The sequence below is a fragment of the Schistocerca cancellata genome, chromosome 8, assembly GCF_023864275.1.
Source record: "Schistocerca cancellata isolate TAMUIC-IGC-003103 chromosome 8, iqSchCanc2.1, whole genome shotgun sequence".
In the NCBI taxonomy this organism is placed as follows: domain Eukaryota; kingdom Metazoa; phylum Arthropoda; class Insecta; order Orthoptera; family Acrididae; genus Schistocerca; species Schistocerca cancellata.
In genome coordinates, this window is record NC_064633.1 from 453,754,988 (window position 1) to 453,779,548 (window position 24,561).

At 44.5% G+C, this 24,561-nt stretch overlaps 1 protein-coding gene and 1 non-coding gene across 2 annotated transcripts in view; one reads left to right on the forward strand and one right to left on the reverse strand.

The window, feature by feature from the left end:
- LOC126095624 (zwei Ig domain protein zig-8-like) overlaps window positions 1-24,561 on the reverse strand; it is a 529,063-nt gene that overhangs the window by 15,518 nt on the left and 488,984 nt on the right. The window lies entirely within an intron of this gene.
- Window positions 23,251-23,325, forward strand: Trnai-uau (transfer RNA isoleucine (anticodon UAU)). Its single transcript has one exon. It is a non-coding gene; the product is annotated as a tRNA-Ile (tRNA).

Below are 24,561 nucleotides of genomic sequence, written 5' to 3' on the forward strand. Positions count from 1 at the left end.
ATAAGAAGTGAAAGGATCAGTCTCAATACGAACTGTGATGTGCATCGACAGACGGGCGTGACCGCGGAGTTAAATAGTGAAAAATTTATTATTTTTGTGTGAGGAAGAACAGATTTCGTTGCAGTTAAAAGCGAAGAAGTTGAATAAGAATACAGAGGCAATGTACGGAGATCGAGACCACGGTAACAATATGACGAAGTGAGAAGAACTCTGAACTTTCTAGGGGACTATTGCTTCACAATTGTTGCATTATCTTGCTGTAATTTCGAGAAGAGAACCTCGTAAGAGGTGAATACTATGAGGACAAGAAGAAAAGCGAGAACCAAGAGTTCAAGATCAAGCACAGAATACATAGGAAGACAGAGCCGAAAATACGTCGGCCAGCTCCAAACAAGAGCAATGTCATTAAGAGAACGCAAACAGTCCGTGATTCCTGTTAGCAGTACACATATACTCAGCTGTTTTTCGTGTTTTTTGAACAGAAGAGATATGGCGGTTTTCGCCCTTCTACGAACTCTATTGCAAGGGGAGGTTGTCAGCCACTCCTGTAGTTTGTGTATTGATGTGTCTGCATACGTATACTATCCTAACATAATCCGGTCCCGCACCGTATTCAGAAACAGTTTCTAAGTTTTACAGCGTGCATTCAACCACAAGATGACAAGTCGGGCCAGCAGTGGGAATTTTATTTGCTTTTTATTAATAAATATTCTTATTCCTACTTATAAGATAAGAACCGCCCTCTTGCTGTGATCCAGCAATTGTGGAAAACAGATGCAGCGTGCCCACATCAAAGAGCATCTGACTCAGTGAAAACGACGCCAAATGAGACAAATGAATATTCCAGCGACTTCTACACTTCGACCTACTTCGCTTTGAAATATATGAGAATAGTATTTTAATTAAATATACATATGTGAGAATAAAGACATAGTACTGTATTTTGCATTCCTTCAGAAAAGAAACAAACAGAATGTTCTGATACTGATTTTGTAATCAGTGTGAAGCTCTCTCGCAGCTACAATTACAATAATACTACATAACCCACCTAAAATAAATAATGTGCCAGTTATCCCTAAGTGCCGCCCCCCCCCCCCCCCAGCACAACACGCTAACGACACAGCGATACACTACCGGCCGCCCCCACCCGGTGCCGGACAAACGAAACAGATTTCAATGCCGCCAAAACTACGGCAGTCCACATTAACAAACGGCGGCCAGTCGTCCGCCACGATATCCCGACTGCAGACGTGCAGGTGCCCCGGTCCCCGACAAACAGCCATCTCGGGGCCCAGATGGACCAGAAGCCCCTCCTCCACCGCCATGCTGAGCCTGTCGCCAACAAGGGGCAAAAGCAAAAGTTGACCAGGGCCTTGTACCCACTCTTCCGCAGTAGGGAACTTAACCTGCATGCCAAGCTCCGCATCTTCGAAACAGTTATCCTGCCTGCCCTCACGTATGGCTCTGCTGCACTGGCCACGATTAGTGCCACCAGGATGCGGACGTTACAGCACCTGTAGAACAAGGTTCTCAGGTGGAGCCTGCACGCCCCGCCACTCACGAGAATTGTGACCCTCCACGGAGAAGCGGATATCGTCCCCCTCAAGACGACCATACGCAACAACGCGCGGCGGCTCTTTGAGAAAGTGAATGCCCTGAGAGACACTATCCATGGTTTACGCCAAGTTGGGGCCACACTTCCACGCCGCTGGCATCGACATCGGTTCTTCTAACCATCCTAGAGGAATCGGATTCCGACAATGGCTAACGATAGGCCTGGCACTCCCACTACAGATGGATCCTTTGGCGGAACTGGCCCCCCATTCTACGTCCCACCCTACCTGCCCATGTCGGGCTAAAATTTTCTGCACGACTGATGTAGTACTGTCACCGTTGGAGGATGGTACGGGACTCCAAGTGTATTGCAGTGACTTCTTAAAGAATAGAACCCAGTACGTTGTCCTCGATGGTGAGTGCTCATCGGAGGTGAGGGTATCATCTGGAGTGCCTCAAGAAAGTGTGTTTGGTCCGCTGTTGTTTTCCATCTGCATAAATGAACTTTTGGATAGGGTGGATAGCAATGTGCGGCTGTTTGCTGATGATGCTGCGGTGTACGGGAAGGTGTTGTCTTTGAGTGACTGTAGGAGGATGCAAGATGACTTGGACAGAATTTGTGATTGGTGTAAAGAATGGCAGCTAACTCTAAATATAGATAAATGTAAATTAATGCAGATGAATAGGAAAAAGAGTGCCGTAATGTTTGAATACTCCATTAGTAGCGTAGCGCTTGACGCAGTCACGTCGATTAAATATTTGGGCGTAAAATTTCAGAGCGATATGAAGTGGGACAAGCATGTAATAGCAGTTGCGGGGAAGGTGGATAGTCGTCTTCGGTTCATTGGTAGAATTTTGGGAAGATGTGGTTCATCTGGAAAGGAGACCGCTTATAGAACACTAATACGACCCATTCTTGAGTACTGCTCGAGCGTTTGGGATCTCTATCAGGTCGGATTGAGGGAGCACATACAAGCAATTCAGAGGCGGACTGCTAGATTTGTTACTGGTAGGTTTGATCATAACGCGAGAGTTACGGAAATGCTTCAGGAACTCGGGTGGGAGTCTCTGGAGGAAAGGAGGCGTTCTTTTCGTGAATCGCTACTGAGGAAATTTAGAGAAACAGCATTTGAGGCTGACTGCGGTACAACTTTTCTGCCGCCAACTTATATTTCGCGGAAAGACCACAAAGATAACATAAGAGAGAATAGGGCTCGTACATAGGGATATAGGCAGTCATTTTTCCCCCGTTCTGTTTGGGAGTGGAACAGGGAGAGAAGATGCTAGTTGTGGTACGAGGTACCCTCCACCACGCACCGTATGGTGGATTGCTGAGTATGTATGTAGATGTAGATAAATTTACTGCCTCACCAACACAGTTAGACCACAAAAGACCGGTGATGCTGTATTGTAACATATCACAAAAAAACATTAACTGACAATCTTTTCATTGCACATGGGAGTGTATGCGTTGTGAATTTGTGTGCCATCAACAGAGGCAACATGTACCCAACGGTGTTGGGGGCATCGTCAGTACCATGCTATATTAACCGCCCACACTATCATTAATCAGAGTCAGAGCGCTTTGGTTCACTCGTATGGCGGCGCGGCTTCGAGTGTACACAGCATGCACATAATTGCACTGTGAGCATTGACAAAATGGTGCAATGTTGATAGGCCACTTTATCATTAACCAACCACATTATCATTACACCTGAGAGTGGGAGTGCTTCAGCTCACTCATCGAGAGTCGGAGTGCAAACAGAGGTGGTAGTATACACATAGTTTCGCTGAGATCACTTTTTTTTTCTTTTTAACGGACTTGTCAACCGACCTCATTATCTTTAAGTGACCATACTATTATTGCACCTGAGAGAGAGAGCGCTACAGCACGATCATTGTGTGTCATCGCGACATCAGGGGTGACAACGTATGCACAATTGCACTAGGAGCATTGACAGTACGGTATTATATTAACTGGCCACATCATCATTAACTGACCGAAATATCTCTGCACCTGAGCGTGAGAGCGTTTTGCTTCACTCATCGTCCGTTGGCGCACCATCGGGGGGTTGCAGCATACATACAGTTGTACTGGGTACATTAACCGGCCACATTAACATTAAACGACCACATTATCAATACACCTGAGCGTGGGAGCGTTTCGGTTCACTCGTGAGTTTGCGTCCCATCAGCGGTGGAAGCGTGTACGCAATTGCCCTGGAAGCTTCGACAGTAAGTTACTACATTAACTGCCCACATTGTCATTAACCAGAGTAAGAGCACTTTGGTCCACTTCATTGTGTCAGTGTGCCATCAAGGTTGGCAGCTTGCACACAGCTTCACTGGGACCATCAACAGTATGATGCTATATTTACTGGCCGCATTACCTTAACCATCAACGGCGCCTGTGCAACGTTCTCAACACGTTGCAAGTGTCAGTAGTGGGTGGAACAGAAGTTGTGAGTGCATTATGTCGGAGCTCAGAGCATTCGAACGTGGGAAAATTGTTGGTGCTCGTATGGCAGCCGCTTCCGTAGCCTAGGTAGCCGAAGTGTTTGTTGTGTCAACAAGCATGGTATCAAAGATTTATACCCCATACATGAAAAACGAAAAACTATTATCAGCTAAGCCACAAAGCAGGCGAAAGTGTGTGTTGAGTGATTCTGACAGGTATTCATGGATGAGAATTCTGACGGAATATAAAAGGATGACAGCTGCGTAAGTCAATGCATCACTTCAGTCTCACTCGCAAACTGTTCAGCACTTGAGCAACACGAAGGAAGTTCTACAATCAGGGAATTGAATGGCTAGGTGGAATTACATAACGAATCATCAGTGCTGCAAATGCCAATGGCTGAACACATGGTGCCGAAGCCATGAAACCAGGACTATGGAGCAATGGAAGAAAATCATTTGGCCGTATAAGTCTCCTTTCACACTGATTCAAAATTCGGGACGAGTTTACGACTGGCGGACACCGTCCCAGGCCTATGATGCAGACTGCTAGCTGCCAAGGGTGAAACATGGGGAGAGTTCGGTGACCATTTGTGCAACGATATCGTGGTATTCCATGGGTCCCACGGTCACTCTATTAGTTCGCAAAATTGCCAAGGATTATGAGAGCGATTTGGCCAATCAGGTCCATCCCCATATTCGTTCCCTGTTACCAGCCACTAGTTTGCGTGAATTGTTGTGTAGGAGCCCCTCGAACACTGTGCAGGACCTGAATACATACGTTTCGAGACAATTGGAAGCTGTTTTGTTCTGAATGCCAACAGTTTTCGTACTGCATATTAAGCATGGTAGTGTGTTACAGAATTAGTGTTTCCATACTTCCGGCCGCCCTCTGTATCCTCGTATATAAAGCGTCTTAAAAAATGTGTAATATTCCTGTAGGAGGTATATTGATATTAACGAGAAGAAAATTCCACGTAATTGTATGTCCAGAAATCTAACGTTTTCAAATGTGGGTTAATCTGACCTCTCGTTCCCATCTGTCTGTTACCGGTACTTAGAAATAGACCGAATGGCAGTGCTACATGATGTTGCGACACATGCTCACAACCCTACACCACTAATACAACTGGTTCCATTCGTATTGCGTCACAAGCATTATTACGACGCTCCTGTAACAGCTGCACATTGTCCATGACTTGGACATACATAATGTCCTTAACAGCCATAAACGCCAGAGATCCTGATGGATTCTGTTTCGGTGAAATGGGAGTCCAAAATACCAGGTTTCTTCGACCAGTCCATTGCCACGACATATTGCGGGGAAGTAATGTCGCACGATGGGTTGGTGGCCCGTTGGTCACGTGAGATGGCATAATAACTTGTCACAACACGCACGTTTGGACATACTCGAGCAATCATGGATGCGAGGCATCGGCTTCGTTTCACTATCAATACAGTATATGGGCAGGAATTATCTGTGGCGGACTCTAGGGTCGTACACTTTACCAAATAGATTAACAAGTGCTGTGTGTCACAGATTTCCTCACTATGAATTTCCGGAGCAATAGGAAAACGTCACCCGTGCAGAAAGAATACGATTACGTCAGACCTGAGTTTTTCGCGACACATACAGTGTTCAGTTTAAAGGGAATGCACCTGGTTGACGTCGTCTACAACCGCCGATTTTTCGACAGGTGACTATCCCGTAATTTCCAAGACTAATCTTTAGCATATAAGCACTGTGCAAGTAAATTTAAGGCGACGGTTTTTCCGAGCTGTTCCAGAAAGATAACACACAGAACATACACACACAAATACACAAGACTGTGAACACTAGCGCCGCGCGGAGTGGCCATGCGGTTCGTGGCGCCATATCACGGACTGCGCGGCCACTCCCGCCAGAGTTTCGAGTCCTCCCTCGGGCATGGGTGTGTGTGTTGTTCTTAGCTTAAGTTAGGTTAAGTAGTGTGTCGGTATTGGCACCGATGACCGCAGCAGTTTGGTCCCTTCGGAATCCACACACATTTGAACATTTTTTGTAAACACTAACCCCACGAGCAGTCTTGTTGGAGATGCTTCTTGCGTAAGTCATAAAAACTGCAGTCATAGGTCCCAACTCGATATTATCATCACTCAGCCGGTTCCCGGTTGGTCATTAGCGCAACGCACTTCTAATATTCCTTTCACTGTATCCATTCTGACGGAAGATGACCTCAAGATGGGCTAAACGAGCTGACAAACCCTCAGGGTATACAATGATGATGGCCCTGTGAAGCAAGGCACGGAGTAGCCCTTCACGTTGAGCCGAATGGTGGCCACTACCAGACTGTGAATGCAAGTGAGTGCGAGCAGACTTTCTATAAAAAGCATGTGACCAAGGTACCATTAACATTCCTCCTCGCCAGCATATCAAGGAAGGTATGGCGGCCGTCCTTTTCCACTTCCATCGTGAAACGAGCATTCGGGTAGATTGAACGCAGGTGTTCTAAAAAGTCGTTAAAGTTCTCACAACCATCATGTGACGTTTACATACCTGAAAAAAACACACATTTCATAGCAGCCGACTCCAAGGAAGTTTCTTCGAAGCCCTCCATAAACAAACTGGCACTAACAGGTGACAACGAGCTTCCCATCGCAACTCATCTGTCTGCTCATAGTACTGGTCACTGAATAAAAAGTAAGTGGAAGTCAACACATGTCGAATTAGGTTCGTTAATTCAACATCAAACCTAGCCTGAGTTAACTGCAACGACTCAGACAGAGGAACACTAGTCAAGAGAGAGACTACATCAAAAGTTACTATAATATCAGAGACATTCAAACGTATTAACTGTAATCGATGTATAAAAAATCCGCCGAGTTCTTAATGTTATGCTCACGTCGACCACCTAGCGGGCTTAGCAGAGTAGCAAAGTGATTTGCTACTCGATATGTCGGAATACCAATGTCATTCACAATCGGAAGAAGAGGAACCCCTTCCTTGTGCATCTAGGAAGGCCATATAACCTAGGGCGGAACGGCATAATGGTATTAAGATCCATAAGGAGCTCCTGCGACAAGGAGCTTTTCTTCAGGAGGTTCTTAGTCTTTCTCTCAACCCTTTTGTGAGGGATAACACTGATCCTACAATGTGTTGAATGAGATAGTAAACACTGCAGCTTTTGAACGTAATTCTGCTGGTCCAGAAAAGCATTGGCATTGTCAGCAGATAAAATAAAAATATCCGTCACCTCAAAGTGAACGCAAAACGACCTCCTCTGGTGCCGTTATATTACTCTTAGATGGAAGTGTCCGTGTATATACAACATGCGTCCCTCTTAGCCTCCTCTGCAACATCTAGAGTTTATTAAATTATTATTGGTTAGTTAATCAAAAATATTATTTATTTATTTATTATTGTGTTCTTTATCCGTGCTTTTAGGTTAATTATTGGTTTAGTTACTGGTTTCAGTTGGTTTAATTTTGTGCCTTTTTTCCTTTTATCTTTACTCTCCTGAAAACCAGAAAAATATATTTTGTTTTAAATGAGTTCCACAGCGGCGATCTCGCGGATATTCCTCGTCGTTTTCTGCTCCACATGAAATCTCTAAAACCTTTACTCGCTATGCAGATCGTTCGGCACAACTGTGTGCTATGTTGTTTGATGAGTCTGGATGATAGGTCCCACAATTTAGCAAGTTCGAGTTTATTAATTCGGAGATAATCTCTCGACGAATTCTGACCGTAGAAAATGCAGGTTCGCACTATCTTTCCAAATTTCACCTTCGAGCGATCTACGTATCGTAATATCCGTACCGTGACAATTAACTCATTTCGGTATGGAGATATACACATCTTGAATGCTTGCTGTTAGTTATTGGATTTTATTTTTTGCAAAAAATTATTTGAACATTTTCTATATATCCTAATGGCGTCTCACTACAGTACAATTTCTCTCATCTCACACATCCGATCTCTCCATTTCCTTCACAAAGGGTCTCAGAAATATAATCTTTGGTTTGGTAAGACACAGAGATGCGTTAGTAGCACGGAACGTCCGATTCTCGCAATCGGTATATGCCGTTCACCACAATATCAATTCGTCGCACCAAAATTAGAGTTTTCCTTACTTTGTTACACCATAGGAGGCACATTAAAATAACCTGTTCACACATTGAAATAACCTGTTCAATAGAGCTAACAAAATCAACCATTGGCAAACGCTTGGGTATGGTGCAAAATTTAAATATTTCCCCAGTACGCAGAAAGCTGCGTCCTCAAAACCTTTCTCCGTGGGATTTATCACAGACCGTCAAGATATAGTGTTAGACTCCGAGCCATAGAAACGCTTCCACTTCGCTAAATGCCGGGCATTAACAGAATCAAATTACCGGTCAGAGTGCCACCAGGAAGCACAGCCGAGGCGATCCCGAGAAAGTACCGCCGTCTTTCAAGCAGTCGTCAAGTGGAGTCGAAACAATTCCTTAGAAACAAAATCCAACTGACGACAAGTGTAATGAATCCTCTCACGCACAAGAGCTAGGCCAGCGCGTTGCCTGATGCGACTGACGGCAGGAGAATTAATATGATGCGCAATTTTTAAATAGAGTTTGAGGTTTTTGCTTCAATTCTGCATTGAATACTGCTCGCTCCCTATTCAAAAAACATAGGGACATATTTAATGAGACTTCACCCGTTGTTCAGTAATTTACACGAGCGATAATTTCTGGTGGCGGTCATCGTCGGTTGTGAAGTGGCGCTAGTGGCTACTGTCCGTGTGTATGTATGTGTGTGTGTGTGTGTGTGTGTGTGTGTGTGTGTTTTATCTTTCCGGAATTGCTGGGCAAGAAGAGGTTTTAAATGCACAACTCTTACTTGCTGCAACTGTGCCGTAAAATGACACCTGTCGAAATGTCAGCTTTTGCCGACGGCGACAACCGACTGCATTCCTGTAGGTCATTTAAAACGATTACAGCTTACGCACGTCGGGAGCACCACTACGTTTTCTAAGGTTCAGAATGGTTCAAAATGGCTCTAAGCACTATGGGACTTTACATCTGAGGTCATCAGTCTCCTGGACTTAGAACTAAGTAAACCTAACTAACCTAAGGACATCACACACATCCATGCCCGAGGCAGGATGCGAACCTACGACCGCAGCAGTTTTCTAAGGATCGTGCGACACTATCGTAAGGCAACCTTCCACGAGCAAAGGATTGAGCGATCAGATTCTGTATGAGGTCCTCCCCGTTCACCGCAGGAGAATCCGTTGAATTTCGGATTATGGGAACATTAAAAGGCATGTGTGTATGCCCAACTCAATGACAATGTGCAGACGGTATAGGGCAGTGCGACGAATGCATGAGACGCAGAGCACATACCGCAAGGTATATCTGAAGAAGTATGTTATTCGGTGCGAAGAAGAGATGAAGGATATCCCACATACATGGTAACCACATGCAGCAGTGCCTGGAGTGTCTACTATTATGAAACAAACATATGGGAATGCGAGGACAGATAGACCCATAAGTATATTAACAGCTACCATTAAAGGATCTTTTGTTACAGTTTTGGCAAGTGCTAACTCCTGTGAGAATATGTGGCACCTTTTTTAGACACGTTGTGTAACATGTGAATGCATAACCGGCCCAGTGTTTAAAAACACCATCCTGATGAAACCATTTGCAACATTGGCCCAAACTTTTGTCTGTAAGACTACATGATAACGTGTTCAAATACTCGGAAACGTTACAGTGGAGAAGACAATGATCGCGGAAGCCTTCGCTCGCATATGTGAACAATGCATTATTATCGCCATGCGACAAAAATTTCTACATGGAAATTATATATTAAGCGGATAGGTTTTGCTAGTACTTCTATTTCAAAAAGTGTTGTCAGTTATAAATCATAATAATTTTCAGACACGGTGAGTCACATAAAAGAATCAACAGGAAATGTAAGTGGTATCTGTATTCATACGTAATAATTTCTAATCGGTTAGGACTCATGAAGTACAACATTTTGAAAGGAGGTTGTTAATTTAACCAACCTTCACTTCGATTGTGTATGTTTGCACATCGATTACAGGGAAGTTCTTTGGTATATTTTCAGACCACTGGACCGTCGATTTCGGTATCCTTCTGCTTCATGGGAAATATTTAGGTTTCATTGGCGATCTTTGGAGTGAGTATCTTAGCCAACGAACGCCCGGGGAGTGGTGGTGCCACGTGTCAACGTAGTATTTGAAGGAAAGAAGGCACGCGGTTAACGGTGGTAGTGCTAAAGAGTCAGTTGTATGGAAGCAGTTGTACTGAAGCAGCCAACCTGCTATTCAGAGATGTGCGCAGTCCTAAGCGGGTTTGTAGTGTAGTTCATTGCATTTTGTTATGAGTTAGTCGATGCTGAGCAGTTCTGCGCGTGAATTGCATGTTATTGTTAGCTGGTGCAAGGAGGCAGTGCTGAGCCGGAAGAGGGCGGTTGGAAATTATTTGTATCGGTGAAGCTGTGGTCTGATAATTCTATTGCCACTCAGTCGAGGAGGAAGAGTGATAATGGTAACGCTACCGAGAGTGGATGTAGTTTTACTTTTGAGACAGCGAGTTGTGTTTTTCTTTTTCCTTGATTGATTTTGACAAGCGGATGTTGTCCTCTATACATTCTTCCTAGAGTTCCCAGGTAAAGTGTTATTGCTTTCCTTTTCTCACGACTTCTAGCGTATCTAGCGACAGTGTGACCGATTAGGTTTCATTATTAACCCCATAGCACAGGGACGATTAGGGTGGGCTCAGTACGCACTGTGCGCTACGTTCAAATGGTTCAGAGCACTACGGGACCTAACATCGGAGGTCATCAGTCCACTAGATTTAGAACTACTTCAACATAACTAACCTAAGGGCATCACACACATCCATGCCCGAGGCAGGATTCGAACCATGCCACCGTGGCAGCAGTGTGGTTCCGGACTGTAGCGCCTAGAACCGCTCGGCCACAGCGGCCGGCCGTTACGTTCACGTCCAGTATTTTACGCATTGTAACAACAACAACGCTGTACTATTGTACATACAAATAATTTTTTTCTTCTGATTTTTCGATAAATTAGTGTAATAGATGTTCTGAATTCATTTTTTTTGTTTCATGTCATTGTGTTAAGAAAACTGTAAACAAATTTCAATGTGAATATTAATGTTTATGTCAAATTTCAAGCAATATTGTAATAAAATTGAAATGTAACAAATGTTGAAATTATTGTAAGATGTTTAAAATTGTAACTGTGCGTCTGGTCCATACGTAGGCAATGTGTTAGAATATGTAGAATGTAAAACCTCGGGTGAATACCCTGTCTGTAAGGGAGCGGTAAAAGGTGGATGGCAGGCGAGCGCGGGAAAATGCGCACGGGCGCTGCACGGCACAACGGGCTCAGCAGTCGTAGTCGGAGTTGGGCATTGGTCTGAGCACGTTCTGGATCGAGGAGGCTCTCCTGGAAGGTGTAGTTTCATTGAGCCTCGGATATGCCGTTCCAACGCCTATACAGCATGGCAAAATTCCATAGGCACTAAATGGAAAAGTATTGCGACGCTAAGAAGAAGTAAAGTGCCGATACGTCAAGAGCCATTTCTGTGGTTATATGTGTGCTCTGTGTCTCGCCATCTCGCCGTCTGTCAACCGCCACATCGATACAAACAGGTTGAAACTTTTAGTACTGTATTCGTATGGACCAGTGTTACTTTTGTTCCATACTGTTCAATAACAACTTAAATTTTACCAGAACTGTCCTATCATTTAATTATCCTCACAACTAACCTAGATAGGGTCCTTTCCAAATGTTGTGCAATCCGAGTGTCCCGAAATGAAAAATTAAAGTTTGTGTTAATAATAATTACTTGCAGACCTAGCTATGTTAGAATGATGTTTAAAGAACTGTCTTGTTAATGAACTAGTTAATGAATAACGGAGGTCTGACAAACTTGGAAGATAATTTTGATATTGATTTAGTAATGAAGTTTAATTATTTCGAGACAGATATAATGGTATTTAAATGAGCAGGAAATAAGATAAAAAGAGTAGTAACTCATATATTGGAAATCTTGAGCACATAATGATTTCAGTAATCAAATTTTTTAATACAGTGATCATAACAGTTTCGTGCCCCCCCCCCCCCCCCCCTTTTATTCATTTGAATTCTGAAATGTTCTAAACTGATTTGACCAGCAAAGTTAAAGTCAATATAAAAAGCAAAATTTATCAGTGTTTTATCGTTATCAAAATTGACATTGTGTGTGTGATTCGAAAGTGCTATTTCTAGGGTAACCTATGCTCGATTTTAATCAGATCAATAGACAGTACGAAGTTTTGTAGTAAACATTATAGCGTAGTGTTATGTATTTATGGTTTATCCATATCAGTACAGAAAGTAAAATTATTATTAGTTCAATAGATTTTCTGGTTCTAAAATTTACCATATTATGCAGTGTTACTACGTGTTGTTTTGCATGAACGTACATCAACTTGTACAGGGAAGAAACTCAGTTAATGCCTAATTAGGCTGGCGACCGTATTATAAACAAATTGGTAGCATCTGCTGAGTTGCTTTTTGTCCGTCCCAACGTGTAGTTGCATTTTGGAATTGCTTGACGTATCATTGTTATTACAGAGTGGGTGTAAGTCTGATTTGCCTCCATTCAGGTACACGCGGTCAATATCTATACGAAAATCCTTTCTCATAAGGTGAAGCCCGTCAACTTACCACAGTACAGGCTTTAATGAGTATCGTGTGCCACCCGCGCGCACGTTGCAGCATGATGGGAAGTTACTCAATCATTGATCTCATTCATCAAACAGGTGGGAAATATTTCTGTACTTTTCTTAATATTTCCGCTACAGGAATCGAGCCAAAAGCAGCTGTGTTAAGTGAAGGAGAAGCTCCATGTTGTATTAATTTACGCGAATGTTTGTTGTAGTAATTATTCTAATAAACCAGAAAGTTATTTGAATTTTCGTATTTCTTTACCTTGATCGGCTAATGCTCCCTTATCGTACTTTTTCTGCAGTAATAGTCCACAAATATTATGTGACTAATGCTAGTGTCGATTATTAACTTTTGCTGCCTCAGTAAGGTGTCACAGTTGTTTGTTACGGCCAGTTTTGTAAGTGTCATGCTGCCGAACGGCGAAACTGGACCTTCCGAGTTCTTATTCTTATCTGGTGGTGTAGCGTTGTCAATCGGAGTATGAGTATCTCCTTTGAACTGACCCTAGGAACTTTATTTTCCACATTTTGTGTTAGATACTACCTCTGTTCTGGTAGAAATGCAGGAAGTTGTTCGTTGACGAAATCACTAATATATGTAAAGTCCTAGGCTGCCATGGCAGTTCTGTCAATGCCATGGACGATCTCCGTAACCTTCTCTTTAAAAATAATGTTTTCGGGCGTGTTGCCTTTCAACAAGTTCCAATGTGACTGGCTGCAACTGCTGCCACGATGTCGCAGTTGGCAGCTGTAAATTATATTCTTGCTCCAGCTCCGTGTTTTATTTGAAAGTAATTTAGCTGCCAAAGCGAGCAAAGTAGGTCGAGCAAACACGGAGCAATTATCTCCGCCGCTAAGGCTCAAGAGACCGACCGAGCGACGATGCAGCGGCGGGCACATGCCTAACAGTGGAATTCCCTCACCACGTTTTCGCTGTACCCCACGCAGTGGGTACTGAAACATACTGATGGACACATTTCACTCCTAAAGTGAGACTAAGAACGTTTCATTGTGGTTGTATTTATTAATTATACCGGCAGGTTAAAACGATTGCAGTAAGATACTCTGAACGAAGGGATCAGTGATTCTGATGACGATGCCCGACAGGATATTTTGTAGGAATTTGCACTCACTTCGGTCTCTACTGGCTGATAAGGATGGGCAAATACTGGAGTACCTCAAGAAGGATCAAACTAACTCTGTGAAAGCTATAGAAGTGCTTGAATAACATTTATGATAACTGGATTAATAAAAGCCTCCCGAGAATGGGGAAAAACCTATACTCAAACATAAATTTTTTGGAACAACGTTCTGTGATATAGAAATTGATTACTTGTAGGTCAGTCTCGCTTCCTGATCTGCGAGAGACATTAAATGGCTCTGAGCACTATGGGACTCAACATCTTAGGTCATAAGTCCCCTAGAACTTAGAACTACTTAAACCTAAGTAACCTAAGGAGATCACACACACCCATGCCCGAGGCAGGATTCGAACCTGCGACCGTAGCAGTCCCGCGGTTCCGGACTGCAGCGCCAGAACCGCTAGACCACCGAGAGACATTCCGAAAGTAAGTTTCGTCCTTGTTTTTCAAACGGAAACATTAGTGCCAAAACCTAGTACACCATTGTATCATGAACTATACACTTTGTGTTATTTTTTGTTACAGTTGCTACTGATATTGTAATTAGCTTGAAGAAACCACCCGTAAAACTGTGTGTCTTGCGATGCAAGGAACTGCCTCATATCCTGCTCCACCTCAGAGTCGGTTTGAATGTGAAGGGATACCCCTTCTTTCCATAAACATGCAACACCGGCGACCAACATTTTGAAAAGACAAACTCTATACCATACACGGGCTGTAGGCTTTCATTTATGGTGTACGCACTAGCCCCAAGTGCCCGTCCATACCTGATCACAGCAATGTGGCGACCATATTGTCATTACACACCCTGTTGCCATCGTGGTTTGCGGTCGAAGACCCCTGACACATCGGTCTGCTGCCACTCTCTCTTCTACGGCACTTTGCGCATGCGTCATTCCTGTTCCGTCGTTGAACCAGCTAAGGGTATGGATTCATATGGGGTTTGTTTGTATCACCTGGTGTGCCATCGCCACTTTCAAAGGTGATCACGAAGCTTACCTTCGGTGCTTCTCTCACACTTTCCTTATAGTCATGCCTATGTGAGGACTCGTTGAGGAGTGATAAATGTCTTGTCAGAGTTATGCTCCTGACTACCCAAAGCCTACAATAATAATGAAACCCATTATTTTGAAATGATTAGGTCTGCCATTCCTTTTTTCTGGTTCCAATACTGCTTCTGGTGACTGCACTTCCAACTGTAGTTGATAGCGAAGCCTACTGCCAGGTTGTGGCTAAAAATCGGCAGTGTTCTCGGTCAGCGGACAGATATTATGTATGCCTCAAGCTGCTCAGAAAATCAACTAGAAAAGTAAAGCAGACTCACTAGACTAACACCACCACATAAAAATCTTCTCAATTGATTTACATTACAGGCAAATGAACCATTGTAGAGCCCTATGTGAACTACACACAACCGGAATTTTTGATGGAACTCCATACAACATACCACTTATTTGGAGGAACATTAAGTAATCCGTAAGTACTTCATATTTCACTGATAAGGGACAGTGTGGAGTTTGACAGGTCATTCTGTTTACAAGACGGATCTTCTTTTGAATGGAGAAAAATTGCTAATGGTGTTCCAGAGAAATTATATTTTGGGACTCCTTTTGTCTGTTATCAAGAGTGAATTTTACTCGCAGCGTATCATTCTCAAGCTCGTTCGACATGCAGCAAAAGGCGTAAAAATAACTGAAACATGTGTGCTGTATAGTGTAATGGCATTCAGTAACTCAGATATAGAAAATCACATCATACAGGTCTGTACTTGTGGGTATGCTCGTTAATCGGTGCGATCGAGGAGTATGCTAAAAAAATAGGTTTCACTTTCTGCCAAGTGGTGAAGATATTGCGCTGTAAGCACTCCGAATGTGAAATATTTCCTGGTTTGACGTCAGTATGCTGTTTGTCACATGGCGAAGCGTGTTTATTTCTTTTATGAAGTGATTGTTGTTGTAAATGGTTAATAAAATTTAAGTGTTCGTTACGAAACGCAGTGGGTACTGAAAAGAACGACCTTGCACTACTGATAAAGCTGTTTTTTATCATAATGGCCGCAATAGTAGCACGTAATTGCGGGAATGTCGCCGACAGAAACATCTAAACAACCGCGAAGAGACTTCATGTCAATAAATGGGCGAAAGGATATGAAGGCATTTAAAGAAACACGCGAACATGGTTGGTGAAGCAGGGAGAGGGAGGTGGCCCATTCCCATGGCAATTGTTGATGAATTTGCTGTAGCTATAGCCGACGGCGCAGCACGTGCCTCAAATTTTGCACCCCCCTGCGGGTCTGGGGGTTAGAATAGGCCCGAGGTATCCCTGCCTGTCGTAAGAGGCGACTAAATGGTCTCTCACACATATCGGCCCTATGAGTTCAGGTCACATTCTATGGTTTGACCTGCCACTTTCAAAATTCTACAGAAGCGTGGGCCATGTGGGGAAGGACGCCTTACGTGGTGCACGAGTTATCCATAGTGCCTCTAGATTCCATCTCATGAATCTCTTGTCACGGTTTTGCATCGCCACCTGCGGTTCAATTATTTGGGCGATGACTCTTTTCGGGGTATGTCTTCTTCCGTTGTTTCCTGCCCTCTTTCGCCCCCATTACGATATTGGATTTCTCTGCGTCCAATATCCAGCACGGTACCCAGTCCGTTGTGGTGGAGCCGTCATGTACACATTTGGTGGTAGCCGCCTGACAGCACAGGGATCGCACTGCTGATGCCAGAGCTATAAACGTGCCATGTATGCCAAGGAGTATATGCCTGTCTTACTGGGACTTCAGGACTCCCGGCAAAGGACATCATGCGAGTTGGCTTTTGCTGTGACTGGGTGGCACCTGTGAGGAGAGCCCCTGATCTGAAGCGGACTGTCTCTAAGAAAGGCAAGATGGAATACAATTCCGACCGGTATGACCCTAAATCGTTTCCCTCTCTCGCTACAGCATGGGGGGAACGTAGGTTCAAAATGGCTCTGAGCACTATGGGACTTAACTTCTGAGGTCATCAGTCCCCTAGAACTTCGAACGACTTAAACCTCACTAACCTAAGGACATCACACACGTCCATGCCCGAGGCAGGATTCGAACCTGCGACTACAGCGTCGCGCGGTTCCAGACTGTAGTGCGGAGAAACGTAGGGCTACAGAACGGAGAGAGCCATATTCATTTCGGTTTTTAGTCTGCAGCAGAATTGATGGGGACTCCTTTCTACTTAAGAAGGCCTCAATTTTTCGTTGCACACCTTGAGGATAAGTTTGGAGAAGTGACAGCGCTGTCCTAGACGCGAAAAGGAACAGTCTTGATTCAGACAGCATCCGCAGCCCAATACCGAGCGTTACTCGCCTATGACAAGCCAGGTGATATTCCTGTTTTGGTCACTCCCAACTGAAGCCTCAACATGGCCCAGGGCATCATTTACCATCGCTATCTTCTCTTGCAGTATGATGACGAGTTCCACTCCAATTTAGAATAGCGGGGTGTTCATATCATCCAGAGAGTTTACAGGGGACCCAAGGACAACAGTGTTGCTACTGGTGCTTTCATCTTTGGCCATTGATGATGGTTCACTACCTGAAAAGGTCAAGTTGATGGTTTACCACTGGGAGGTTAAACCTTACGTCCTTCCCCTTATGCAATGCTTTAAGTGCTGGAAGTTTCGGCACACGTCTTCCCACTTCCAGCGCCACATGTCGAGACTGTGGACGTCCACTGCACCCAGATACTCCTAGTGCACCTCCTCCCACTTGCATCAACTGTGGAGAGCACCTCTCCCCTGCTCGCCAGACTGCCCAGTACTCCAAAAGGGGAGGGGGGGTGGAAATCATGGAGTACAAGACCCTGGACAGGTTGACTTAGGTTGACTTACACAGAGACTAAATGTAAATTTGAAACATTATAACCCATTTGGTTGACATCGACATAAGCTGCAGCTACGTCACCTTCATTGTCCCAAGTGCAAGTGGTTCCTCACACTGTGCCAGGAACAGTGGGCACTCCAGGCAACCAGAATACATCTACCCACTGATGGTAGGGGGCAAATCTTCCTCCGCTGCGCCCAAAGCAGCTACTTTTGGAGCAAGCCCCCTCCCCCCCCCCAAAACACAGGGGACATTGGCCCCTCCCCCCCTGCCAGAGATGTAACAGCCTTCTTTGCCACCTCTCGTGCAAAATGGGTCTCTTGGGCACTCCCTCCCAAGGTCTCCACTAATGCCAGGGCGGACACTCGCCAGTGGCTCAAGGAGCAAAAAGCTGCTGGATGAAGGGCTTCACGGTCTTCCTCTGTGTCTGAAGCTGCTTCGGAGAAATCTTCCCAGCAAGCCCCTAAGGAGAAACGAGAGAGCTAGCACACTAAGCGGAAGTCTGCTAAGAAACAGGACCCTTTGGTGGCCCCAAAACTACCATTCCCTGTCAATTCTGCATCTGAGGATCGGTGGAGATCTTAGCATTCCCTGTGGATCTGGATCTCACTGATGCCTCGTCCACCATAGAAATGGCTAAAAATACTCAATAGGTGACCCAGAGGCCTAACCTGCCTCCTTGCACCTCCACACCTTCTCAGCCTCATGATAACAGTGGAATTACGAAGGATTTTTCCACCACCTAGCTGGGCTACAGCAAATCTTAAGCTTTACACCTGCTTTCTGCATTGCCCTTCAGGAAACTTCCCAGAAATTCGGACCCCTGCCCTCCACAACTATAGGGGATATTACAAGAGCTGTAGTGACTATAATAGAGTGTCAGGTGGAGTTTGTGTCCATGTCCTGAACTCCGTATGCAGTGACCCTGTGCCCCCTCAAACCCCATTTGAAGCTCTGGCTGTCAGGACAAGGCCAATGCAAGAAATAACTGTCTGTAAAGTATATCTTCATCCAGATGGTGCAGTACATCTGAACGCATTGGCTGCACTGATTGATCAACTCCCTTAGCCTTTCCTACTTTTGGGAGATTTTAACGCTCATAACCCCTTGTGGGGTGCCATGATTTCCCTAAATCATTCCAGGCAAATGCCGCGATGGGTACTTTGAAAGGGCATGGCCGACTTCCTTCCCCATCCCCAAATCCGATGATATCGATGACCTCGCTGGTTGATCTCTTCCCCCAAACAATCCAATCCAAATCGAACATGTTCTGTCGCAACTCGACCTGTGCGTCCTAAATACAGGTTCCCCCAAACACTTCAGTGTGGCACATGGCACATATTCGACCAATGATCTCTCGGCTTGCGGTCCTGGCCTTCTCCCATCTATCCACTGGAGAGCAAAAGACGACCTGTGTGGTAGTGACCACTTTCCCATCTTCCTGACAGTGCCCCAGTGTCAGGCCCACGGGCAGCTGCTCAGATCGGCTTTAAACAAGGCAGACTGGGACACTTTCACCTCTGATGTCACCGCTGAATCAACACCACATGGTAACATCGATGTGGTGGTTGGGCAGTTAACTACAACAATGGTCTCTACCATGGAAAGCGTGATCCCTCGCTCGTTAGGGTGCCCTGGCGACAGACAGTTCCTGGGTGTTCGCTGGAAGTTGCCGAGACAATTAAGGAGCGTCGACAGCGGCATAAGTGGCACCCTTCCCTGGAGCACCTCACAGCCTTTGAACGGTTCCGTGCCTACGTTCGCCAGCTTATCAAAAGACGGAAACAGGAGTGTTGGGAGAGATACGTCTCGACCATTGGGTACTATACGTCACCTTCTCAAGTCTGGGCAAAGTTCAAACGAGTTTCTTGGCACCAGATCCCAGCAAGTGTTCCCAGTGTTAACTTAAATGGCGTGTTCTCTACCGACGCAAACGCGATTGCCGAGCACTTTTCTGGACACTATGCTCGCGCCTCTGCATCGGCGAATTACCCTCCACCCTTTCGCACTCTCAAACGTCGGATGTAAGGGAGGGAAAGTCGTTCACTACACGCCACAGTGAACCCTATAACGCCCCATACAGAGTGGGAACTCCTCAGTAACTTTGCTTATTGCCCCGACACAGCTCCCGAGCCAGATCGTATCCACAGTCAGATGATTAAACATCTGTTGTCTGACTACAAGCGACATCTCCTCGTGATCTTCAACCGGATTGATGCGATGGAGTCTTTCCATCGCACTGGAGGGACAGCACCATCATACCAGTGCTCAAACCCGCCACAAACCCGCTTGATGTGGATAGCTATCGGCCCATCAGCCTCACCAACGTTCCTTGTAAGCTGCTGGAACGTGTGTCGACGGTTGGGTTGGATCCTGGAGTCACATGGTCTACTGCTTCCGTGCCAGGGCGGTTTCCACCTGGGTCGCTCTACCACTGACAATCTTGTGCCCCTCGAGTCTGCCATCCGAAAAGCCTTTACCAGACGTCAACACCTTGTTGCCGTCTTTTTTGATTTAAGAAAAGCATATGACACCAACTGGTGACATCATATCTTTGCCACATTATACGAGTGGGGTCTCCGAGGCCCGCTTCCAATTTTTATCCCGAATTTCTTTTCGCTTCGTACTTTCCGTGTCCAAGTTGGTGCCTCCCATAATTCCCCACATATCGAGGAGAATGGGGTCCCACAGAGCACTCTATTCAGTGTATCTCTGTTTTTAGTGGCCATTAAACGTCCAACAGCAGCTGTAGGGCCGTCCGTCTCACCCTTTCTGTATGCAGACGAGTTCTGCATGTCCTACTGTTCTACCAATACTTTCGTTGCCTACAGGGAGATATCAGCTAGGTGCAGTCATGGGCTCTCGCCCACGGCTTCCAGTTTCCGGCCGCAAATGTGTGTGTAATGCAATTCTGTCGGCGTTGTACCGTTCATCCGGAACCAGAACTTTACCTTACTGACGATCGCCCCACTGTAGTGGAGACATGTCGATTTTTAGGACTTGTTTTCGACGCCCAATTGAATTGCGCAGGTCCATTCATGTGACTGTTTGCTGGGATACACTGCGAGCAACTGTCGACCGTGCCGGATGCAGCATGTTGCTGAGTCGGAAGACCATACTGAACACATGTTGTAACTTGTGACCCATACCCTAGTAAATACGCCAGAACCACCGTTCTCATGTGTTCGATCGTTATTCCCCCTTTCCTGCATCCACACCACATTGTAACTGCTTACAGCGCCGTAGTTTAAACTGGTGGCAGAAAGTGTAATTATTATTTTTTGCAGCGTTCTCCGCGAGCGCAGCCGTTAATGAATGTAACTACGGTATTTCTGCGTCTCCGATGTATACAGTCCGCTGTGCAGCAGTCTGAACACCGTTAGTTTAATTATAACCACAAGTAACGAAACAAGGAAGAAACAAGAAACGTCAATTTCTATTACATTTGTGAAGTTCGCCAAATACAACAATATAACATATAGTAAGATGTTTAAAATCGTGCTAGGAGTAGGGTGGGGTATAAAAACAAGAGAGAAATTTTTATTACATTCTAAAACTAGGTCTGAAAACTGGTAGTGAAATGTAAAAATAGTATGCATATTTTTTGTTCAGAGGTATTACTGCTTGGTTGTAACACATCGTTAATACAGTTTGGCAGAATGCCAAAAAGACAAAACACGATTAAGCTAAATTTAGGACAGAGTAAAGATGGAAGTTGGCCACACATTATTCCTAGTTCAAAGTAGTAACGCACGGCAAGACAGAGATCTGTTTAATGAAACAGATAGCTTACTAGAAAATGTTTCTCTCTCTCAGCTATAAACTAGCAGACAGCTCACAAGTAAATATTTTCATTTAAGTACAAACAAAACACAGGCTTAGATGACGAAGTAACTAAACGAAAAAAACAGTAGCTTCATATGAAATTCTTTGGAGATACATTAGTGGAAGAATACTATGGGGTGTGTGATTACAGAAGATAGCCACTCAATAAACGCATAAGAACCAAACTGATGAGGTACAGATAATCTTCACCGAAAAGCTCCAGTGGATTCATATACTGGCATACGAGAAATAAATTTTTAAATTTTTACCCCTTCAGCAAAGGAAATCCTTTATATAAGTCTTAAAGACATAAAAACCAAATATTTCATCTCTGCTGCTTCAGGAGCATCTTAAAAAGGCCGAGAAGCTAGGTGGAGCACAAAAATACGAAGCACTAGAACATGTGGACGAGTAACAGGAAGGTGTGAATATTATAGTAGATTATCTCATAAAACATATGAGAATATAAGTAAGTCAGAGAGAGAGAGACTTCGATGAAGATTGTTAAACCAGGATTAACAGCTTAAAGGAAGTCCTTGCAAGCATAAACGCAGATGCGTATGGAGGGGTTAACCCTAATCAATATTTGTGCTCTGGACCTTTGAATGGCATGCGTTGTAGGATCTCTGAAGTTCGCTAAAAGTCGGATGACTTCAGACGCACTCCGGTTGTTCGATTGGACAGTCTGCAGAAAAGTATTGTCGTTTGAAGGTCTCAAGGAAATGCAGAAGAGCGTAGAAATTGTTGTTTCGTAGTTCATTTAATGTAAAAACATTTTAACTGTCAATAAATGCGATATAGTAGCTACAACAAAGACAAATAGCCCATAGCAGCCGCTAACATTTTAGAGGTTATCTTTTGAAACCTTTCAAATGGCCCATAAACTTAGAGGTAATTCGAAGAAGCTGTAGAAATAAGAGGAACGCGCCAAATTTGTTGTTCGTAAGGTTAATGAAGTATAATTTGCTGGAAGACTTGTCAGAAACAGCAGTGCATCTGTAAAAGAAATCGCATGGTGCTAGTGCGTCAAACTGAAGAATTTCTGCAAAAGTGTGTGGAGTCTTATGAAGATGGAGTGACAGTGAATATCGAACTAATTGAGAAGCACATTGTTAGGATAGTAACAGGTAAGTAGCCCTTTCGAAAGGGATGCTCACGTAAATCAAATTGGAATGGTTCAAAGAATATAGGAAGATGGTATCTGTTCTGTTCTGAGGCATCAAGGGATCACCAGTTTGGTATTGGAGGGCAGCGTGGAGGGTAAAAATCGTAGAGGGAGACCAAGAGAGGAATACACGAAGAAGATTCAGAAGGATGTAGGTTGCAGTACGTACTGGGAGATGAAGAATCTTGCACAGGATAGAGTAGCATGGAGAGCTGAATCAAACCAGTCTCAGGACTGAAGACAACAACAACAACAACAACATCTGTTCTTTTGGACATGTCAGAAAGAACAGATACCATCTTCATATATAGTTAAGGCTAACCGGCCATTGACGTTCTTCTGTGCTGGATGCACACGCATAGCCGGAACTCTTGCGGGACTCGGTAAGATTGTCTGCCGCGAGTAATGAGTGTAATGGGCAGGGACACTACGAATGTAGTGTGTGGACGTTAAGTTGGGAATGTGGGTCTCAAGGGGTGCGTGCAGGGGATAAGTCCCTGCAGTCGTGCTATCCTCTGTGCCCTTGGTGGCTCAGATGGATAGAGCGTCTGCTATATAAGCAGAAGATCACGGGTTCGAGTCCCGGTCGGGGCACACATTTTCAACTGTCCTCGTTGACTTATATCAACGCCTATTTGCAGATAAGGGTATTCATTTCACAGTAAATTCATTCTAACGGGCAGCATGGTCACCGATGGTATCTGTTATTTCGGACATGTCCGAAAGAAGAGATGCCATCTTCACATATAAATAAGATTAGTATGTTAAGAAGGCATAAAGAAAGCCATTTTCCCTCGCTTCATCGGCTTTCTGCAACAACATGAAAAATCACTCATATCGACATGAAGCACTTTTAGAATGGGCGCTACTGAGACTTACGGTATAGCTTAATTTCAGTTGATGATAAACGGCACCTGGTTGTTTCCCCATCAGAAAATACCGAGATCTGCCTCAAGGTCATATTCATTAGAGAACGTCATCTCTAATGACATCATAGTCGATGGGTCATTAAGCTTTCTTTTATAAGATTTCCCGTACAGAATGAATATTGTGGTGCCACCTGCGGTGCTGAATCATCCTCATTTTGCACTTGCTTTGCCTAATGTAAGTATACCATCGCCTGCGATATCTTCAGAAGGAACTTGGAGGCGCGATAAGTCTGCCGGCAAGCCACGTCGCTTCAGATAGCGCAACACCCTGTGTACTCGTACTTTGTACAAGAACGCTCCAGCTGTCCTTCAGTCGAAGCGTCCACTTAACCCCAATTAGAGTGATGGGCGTAGCGTCTGTATCCTTACAACTAGAGGGGAGCAGAGGTGGACCCAAGTCCAAGTGAAGGGATTAACGTCCGCTTTAGTGCAAAGCGGCTCTGTCTAGTAACCACTAATTTAGGTTCGAACTCTCCTCGAAATCCAATGCTTTTCTATTGGTATTGCTGGTCTTCTGCAGCGTTGAGCACCTTGCAAACGTATTGTCACCGATGGCTTTAATAAGATTTGGGAGCACATAGCTATGTATGAATGTCACATTTATTAATAAAGCAGTGTTGGTTCTCATATCGTCGGAAGCTTATGGAAGAAATGCATAATGAACTGGACGATTATTTTCTTTGTGGCTGAAATGAATAAATCTCATCTACCATCTTTAGACCACATTCTGTGTCATTCGCAGGACATAAGTTTGATAGATTGGTATGAGCATGTAAGCGGCCCCGGATTCCTTGTGTTAAAACTTAATCGAGAAAATGTTCTACGTGTAATCACTCTAGTGATGGTGGTAAAGAGTAATTAAATATTTTTCATACCTCTGAGGGAGGTTCATGAATCACGC